This window comes from Acomys russatus, chromosome X, assembly GCF_903995435.1.
Source record: "Acomys russatus chromosome X, mAcoRus1.1, whole genome shotgun sequence".
NCBI classification, from domain to species: Eukaryota; Metazoa; Chordata; class Mammalia; order Rodentia; family Muridae; genus Acomys; species Acomys russatus.
Window position 1 is genome coordinate 111,712,323 of NC_067169.1, and position 7,684 is coordinate 111,720,006.

Sequence of the window (7,684 nt, forward strand, 5' to 3'; positions counted from 1 at the left end):
CATGTACCCTGTATAGTGAATTAACTTTTTCCCTATGCATCGTAAAGTATGTGAAACTGTTATGCTTTGCAACTCAAAATCCATCAAAAGTACCATTCTATAGGTTTATTTTTTTATTTGTTTGCTTAATGTAATGAGTATTTAACTATTTTATGTATTTTGTTGGGTTTTGTTTTTAGAGACAAAGCTTCTCTGTGTAGCCTTGGATGTCTGGCACTTACTTTGTAGACCAGGTTGGCCTTGAACTCACAGAGATCTGTCTGCCTCTGCCTCTTGAGTGCTGGCATTGCAGACATGCAGCACCATGCCCTGTGTTTAGCTATTTTAAGCATATGTTTAGCTGTAACTTTAAGCTTTAGAGTATTATTTTTCTCTACAGATGATACATTTTGTATTTTTTCTGCAATTACTTCCTCTTTTTTGTTGTATATCTGTATGAAAGTTATCAACAATATATAGTCCACAAACTCCATGTTAAGCTGTTTTGAAATTCCCCTCACTAGAGAAAATAGTTCAAAACTTTTTAACTTAGCCTCAGGCAAGTCCTTAGGGAATGGGCAGAAGGCAGCCAGATTATTTGCCAAACCGTCACACAAATAGCATCTAGCAAGTTGCTGTTGAAGTCCTTGTTTCCCTCTGAAATCTCAGGAGCCAGGCCTCTGTACCCTTGGCAGTACTGTCTCCCAGGTTCCTGCGACAATAGCCCTTTATGCCCTGCTTACACCATTCAAATGTTTTTCTAGTGTGAAATTGCAAAGTCTTCCAGAGTCCTCTAAAAAAAAAACAAATCCAAGCAAACAAACAAAACAAACAAACAAACAAACCAAAAACAAAAACCAAAAACAAAAACAAAAAAACCCAAAAAACCCCAAAACCAATAAACAGCATGGTCAGGTACTTCATAGCAATGACCCACTCTACGCTACCAACTTCTGTATTAATTACTTTTCTGAGGGTGTGATAAACCACCATGACCAAAAGCAACTTAGGAAATAAGAATTTGATTTGGCTTATGGTTCCAGAGGAAGAAACCGTAGTGATGGAAGAGCAAGTTATTAGAGTAGAAAGCTGAGATACCACATCTTTATCCACATGCAGGAAGCACAGTGAGTGAACTAGAAATGGGGCAAGGCTACAAACTCCTAAAGGCCACCTCTAATGAGGTAGATGTATTTCCTCCAGTAAGGCTCTATCACCTAAAGATCTCATAGTTTCCTAAACAGCGCTGCTAACCAATGATCAAGTGTTTGACTACCTGAGTTTATGGGAAACATTTCTCATTCAAACCACCACACTGATTATATATAATCTCGTGGAATGGAGGGGGCATTTTCAGAATCTTTCAGAGGTCCTATCAATGTCTTGTGAGCTTAGTGAGTTTTGTGAACTTCATGACACCCCTTTTCCTTCTATAAGAAAATAATTATTGAGGGAACAGTTATAGTCTGTGTATTGTGAGGATCTCATATGGGTCATTACATCCACTCTAATTCAAGATGGTGACAGCTATGTTTAACCTGGAGGAATAAGTTATACTAAACATGGTCGTGGCACATTTGTGGAAAATTAACTGACCATATACACATGAGCTTATTTCTCAGATCTTTCTCTTATTTCATTGGTCTTTATATGTGTATGTATGCCAGCAATATAATTTTTGGATTATTACAGCTTTGAAGTATTAAAAATAGGAAGTGTGAGTCCTGGAACTTTGTTCTCTTTTTGTTTCTTAAAAAACAAAACAAAACAAAACAAAACAAAAAAACAAGAATGTATTGGTTGTTGGTTATTCAGAGTCCTTAGAGATATCTTATGAAAAATTTTAATGAATTTTTATTTATGAAAAAAGACCATTGGGGGTTTGATAGGATTTGCTCTGAATCTTTAAATTCCTTTGGATAGTCATTTAATAATATTGTGTATTTCAATACATTAGCATGAGCTGTCTTTTCACTTGTCTTCTCTAATGTTTTTCAAATATGTTTTATATAATTTTCAGTAAATAGACCTTTTACTTCTTTTTTTTTGACTTATTACCAAGTAGTTTAGTCTTTTTATTTTTTGTTTGTTTTTCAAGACACAAGACAAGGGTTTCTCTGTGTAGCCTTAGCTGTCCTGGACTCACTCTGCAGACCAGGCCGGCCTCAAACTTTCAGAAATCCACCTGTCTTTGCCTCCCCGAGTGCTGGGATTACAGGCGTGCACCACCACACACACATTAGTTTATTGTTTTCAGCGCTAGTAGAGGTGGGTTTCTCAATTTTCTTTTGACGTGTTCATTGATGATATCTAAAAAATGCGACTGATTTTGGTATGTTGATTTTATATCCTGTAATTTAGTTGAATTAGTTTCTTAGCTTTAATAACTTTTTTGACACTTTCCAAAGTCTTTATTGACACAACTACATAGTAAGTCATTTTACTTTTTTGTTTTTCAAGGTTTCTCTTTGTAGACCAGACTGGCTTTGAGATGCACCTGCCTCTGTTGTCAAGTGCTTCCTGGCTAGTTATAAACCAAAGACTTCTGATTACTTCCAGGTCAGCCCTCTTGCTGAATTTTTCTTAACCGAAGACCAAATCATAAAAGATGGCTCTTTCTCTGGTTACATGGCCCTTAGTTTCATGAACAGAGGTAGACTAACTAGCTTCTCAGGCACTTCCAAGAACCTTGAATGTAACCTGCAGAAAGAAGCTTTGGTGTGAATACCGAGGGTTGGAACTAACAGTATTCCAGCATAAGTCCAGGCCCAGTATATATAGGAAACTGAGTGGCAGCTGCAGGCACTGTTACTCTGGCATGCAGTGCAATTGGAGATGCCATGGCTACAACCAGCCCCAGCCCTTAGAAACACACTTCTAATAGCTTTTTTTTAAAGTGGGGTTTTCTAGTTGTTTATTCTGGTTTTGAACTCCTGGACAGAAGTGATCTTGCTTCAGCTTTTTGAGCAACTGCGAACATAAGCACATGCAACCATGGTCACATCTAATCAGTATGGTTGTGGTGCTTTATGTGTGTGTATATAAGATTTAGGTGCTTTATTATTTCACCTGTGAACATAATAATCTTACTCTTTCCTCTCAAATTTGGAAAATTTTTATTTCTTTTTTACTGTCTGATTGCTTTGGCTAAGACTTCTAATAAAAGGTTGAATATAGATGGTGAAAATGAATACTTGTTCCCTATCTTAGATAAAAAATTGTCTTAGTTATTTTTCTATTGCTCTGACAAAACACCATGATCAAAGTAACTTAAATAGGAAAGCATTTAATTTGGCTTATGATTCCAGAGCATTGAGTGCATGATGGTGGAGCAAAGACATAGTGGTAGCAATAGCTGAGAGCTCACACCTTGATCTGGAAGAAGAAGAAGAAGAAGAAGAAGAAGAAGAAGAAGAAGAAGAAGAAGAAGAAGAAGAAGAAGAAGAAGAAGAAGAAGAAGAGAGTGAATATGAACAGTGAGGAATGGTATGAGTCTTTTGAAACCTCAAGGTTCCTAGTTCTTTCCAAACAGCTGGGGAAAATTATTCAAAGACATGAGCCTATGGGAATCACTGTTACAAAAGTCTTTCTACTTTCATCAATGTTATGACTTTAATCTAACATGCTCTTGATAGGCATAAGTTCTGGATGCTCAGTGCTGGTTGAGAGTTGAAAGACTTTAGTAGGTGGGCCTGATTTGTGAAAGTAGGTCCTAGAAGCAGATCCTTGAAAGTCATACCCCTCCCTTGGTTCCAGCTATATTTTCTACTTGCTGTGTGTTGGGATGAGAACAAGCTGTACGGTTCATCTACCATAGATGGGTTGTCCTGTTGCCATGTGTTTCCCACCATCATGGGCTGAAAATCTCTCTAAAACCATGGGCTCAAATAAGCCTTTCCTCTCTTAAATTGCTTCTGTCAATTTGTCATAATAATGAGAAAAGCTATGAACACACAAGGAAGATATTACGTGGAAATTTCCACATCATTACTTTCTCATATATATCCTTAGGTTGCATTCCCTTCTATTTCTATTTTGTTTTATTATGAAAGGATGAATGCTTTCATATATCTTCTTTTTTAATGTAAGCTGAGAGATACTTTATTAAAAATATGATTTCCAGATAAGTATGTCAAAGATGTTCAATAGTAGTTAGTGAGGGTATTCAAATGAAAGTTGGTGTGCTATATTCCACATACCTGCTTAAATGGCAAAATTAAAAAAATAATGACAATACCCATTGTCTTAGTTTGTATTGTTGTGAAGAGTCACCATGAAGACGGCAACTCTTTTTTTTAAAAAAGGATTTATTTATTAATGCATGTACATATTAATGCAGGCCAGAAGAGGGCATTAGATGACATTATAGATGGTTGTGAGCCACCAAGTGGTTTCTGGGAATTGAACTCAGGACCTCTGGAAGAGCAGGCAGTGCTCTTAACCTCTGAGCCATCTCTCCAGCCCCCAAACACGGCAACTCTTATAAGAAAGCATTTAATTAGGACTGGCTTACAGTTCAGAAGTTTAGTCTATTATTGTCATGGTGGGAAGCATGGTAGCACATAGGCAGACATGTTGCTGGAGAGGTAGCCAGGAGTTTCACATTCAAATTGGCAGGCAGTAAGAAGAGAGATATACCAGGCCTGACTTGGGCATCTGAGACCTAAAGCCTAACCCCAGTGATGCATTTCCTCCAACAAGGCCCCACCTACTCCAACAAGGCCACACCTCCTAATAGTGCCACTCCCTGTGGGGGTATGTGGACCATTTTCTTCTTTTACTGATAATATTCATATTACATTTCAATTGTTATCCCATCCCTTGTATCCTCCCCATTCCTCCCTCCCTCCCGCCCTCACCCCACTCCCCTCCTCCATGACTGTGACCCAGAGGGACCTCCTCCCCCTGCATATGATCCTACGGTATCAAGTCTCTACTTGTTAGCCTCCTGCCATCCTTCCTCTGAATGCCACCAGGCCACCCCATCAAGGGGACGTGGTAAAATAGTTTTCATATATCTTCTTAGCATAAATTAGAATTATATATATATATCCTTTATTCTGTTGATATGTTGTATTGCATTGAATGATTTTCATATATTGAAATATTGTTACATTCCAGGAGCAAAACTCAGCTGGTCATCATGTAAAATCCTTTTAATAAGCTATTGAATTCAGTTTGCTACTGCTTTATTGTGGACTTATTCTCAGTGCTTGAGTTCTAACCCAGGGCCTCGCTCATGTTAAGCAAGCACTGTGCTACTGAATTAAGCATCAATAATGCTTATATTTACAGCTAACAAAATACTCACAAAACGGCAGAATTAAAAGCTCTTTCTTTGCTTTATACCTCACCACTCACAATCTCACCCTGATATTCAGTGGCCCTTCCCACTTGTATCCCCTCTAACGCTGCCCATACCCCCACTCATTTCAGTGCTCAGCCCTGCGGACCATTCCTACCTCTGCACCTGCAACTTTCCTTGCCTTCTTCCTCCGACAGTACTACAGATCACAAGTCAGGATCCAAAGCTCCACCCACATGACAAACGTCACAACTCAGTGGCACTCTAGAATTCCCCTGTCCTCAGCCACCTGGTCAGGATCTGTACTGCAGCTCCAACTCTTCCTCACTGCTCAGGCCCACTCCTGTGCACTAGCCTATCCTAGTATGCCAGTGGCCAGACCTCCTTGGTTAGTCACTCACAGCCCTGCCCTGCTGCCCAGTAGACTCTGGATTGCACCAGCTCTATCTACTCACAACGCAACTAGGCTCTTCCTGAGCCCCGCCCCTTCAGTGCTTAATCTTAGAGCTCTGCCTAGGACTTTTTCCAGACCTGTCCACAAGACTCCTGCTTCATAATGATGCCATATTCCAGTAGCAGCAGCTCAGCAATAAGATCCAAAGCCCCCTCCATACTGCTACTTCCTCGCCTTCTCATACACCTTTCCTGCATCACTCTAGGCTCCCCTTCTCCATCCAATTCCACTCCAACATTCATTCTGGATCCCTGGCTCTTTTCTCATTTGTTTCCCCTTCTGGTCACCTATTTACAGACACTGCTTCTGCCCTGATCTGAAGAGCTCAAGAAGACCCAATGAGTTCAATGGCCTCCCTTCCCCCCGCCCCTCCTCTATTTGGTTTTGTGAGACAGGGTTTCCCTGTAGACCAAGCTGCCTTTGAACTCACAGAGATCCACCAGCCTCTGCCTCCCAGAGTGCCGGGATTACAGTCGTGCCTCACAGCACCGGGCTCAATAGCATCTCTCTCTCTCTCTTCTCTCCCTTCTCTTCTCTTCTCCTCTCTCTCTCTCTCTGTCTCTTATTGAATGTCTATGATTTACACGTCATGCACAAAATTCCCTCTCCACCCGTTCCCCAGTAAAATAAAACAAACAGACAAACAAAAAATCTTGTCACAGGGGAGGTTTTCAAGCAGAAACACCCAAGAGGAGTAGACACCTGGAAATAATCAAACTCAGGGCTGAAATTAACAAATTAGAAACTAAGAAAACAGTCCAAAGAATCAACAAAACCAAGAGCTGGTTCTTTGAGAAAATCAACAAGATAGAGAGATCATTAGCCAAACTAACTAAAAGGCAGAGAGACAGTATTGAAATCAACAAAATCAGAAATGAAAAGGGAGACATAACAACAGACACTGAAGAAATTCAAAGAATCATAAGATCCTACTTTGAAGGCATATACGCCACAAAATTTGAAAATCTAAGGGAAATGGACAATTTTCTTGATCAATTTCACTTGCCAAAGTTGAATGAAGAACAGATAAACAAGCTAAATAGTCCCATTTCCCCTACAGAAATAGAAGCAATCATCGATGGTCTCCCAACCAAAAAAGCCCAGGGCCAGATGGTTTCAGTGCAAAATTCTACCAGACCTTCAAGGGCGAGCTAATACCGATACTCTTCAAGCTACTCCAAAAGATAGAAATGGATGGAAAATTACCAAATTCATTCTATGAGGCCATAGTCTCATTGATACCTAAACCTAACAAAGACTCAACAAAGAAAGAGAATTTCAGACCAATTTCTCTTATGAACATAGATGCAAAAATACTAAATAAAATACTTGCAAAACGAATACAGGAACACATCAAAGATATCATTCATCATGACCAAGTAGGCTTCATTCCAGGCATGCAGGGATGGTTTAATATACAGAAATCCATCAATGTAATCCACCATATAAACAAACTGAAAATAAAAAACCACATGATCATCTCCTTGGATGCAGAGAAAACATTTGATAAAATTCAACACCCATTCATGTTTAAAGTTTTAGAGAGATCGGGGATACAAGGCACTTTCCTCAACATAATAAAGGCTATATACAGCAAGCCAATAGCCAAAATCAAAGTAAATGGTGAGATACTCAAGGAAATTCCTCTAAAATCGGGAACAAGGCAAGGCTGCCCACTCTCTCCATATCTCTTCAATATAGTACTCAAAATTCTAGCCAGAGCAATAAGACAACAAAAGGAGATCAAGGGTATCCAAATGGGAAAGGAGGAAGTCAAATTATCCCTATTTGCAGATGATATGATAGTGTACATAAGTGACCCTCAAAATTCCACCAGAGAACTCCTAAAGCTGATAAACACCTTCAGCAAATTGGCTGGATACAAAATTAACTCAAAAAAGTCTGTAGCCTTCCTATACACAAATGGCAAGCTTGCAGAGGAAGAA

General features: G+C 39.4%; 1 non-coding gene across 1 annotated transcript; it reads right to left on the reverse strand.

The window, feature by feature from the left end:
• Positions 1-2,752: 2,752 nt before the first annotated feature.
• Positions 2,753-2,856, reverse strand: LOC127186024 (small nucleolar RNA SNORA44). The gene has a single exon (XR_007830279.1). It is a non-coding gene; the product is annotated as a small nucleolar RNA SNORA44 (small nucleolar RNA).
• Positions 2,857-7,684: the final 4,828 nt, after the last annotated feature.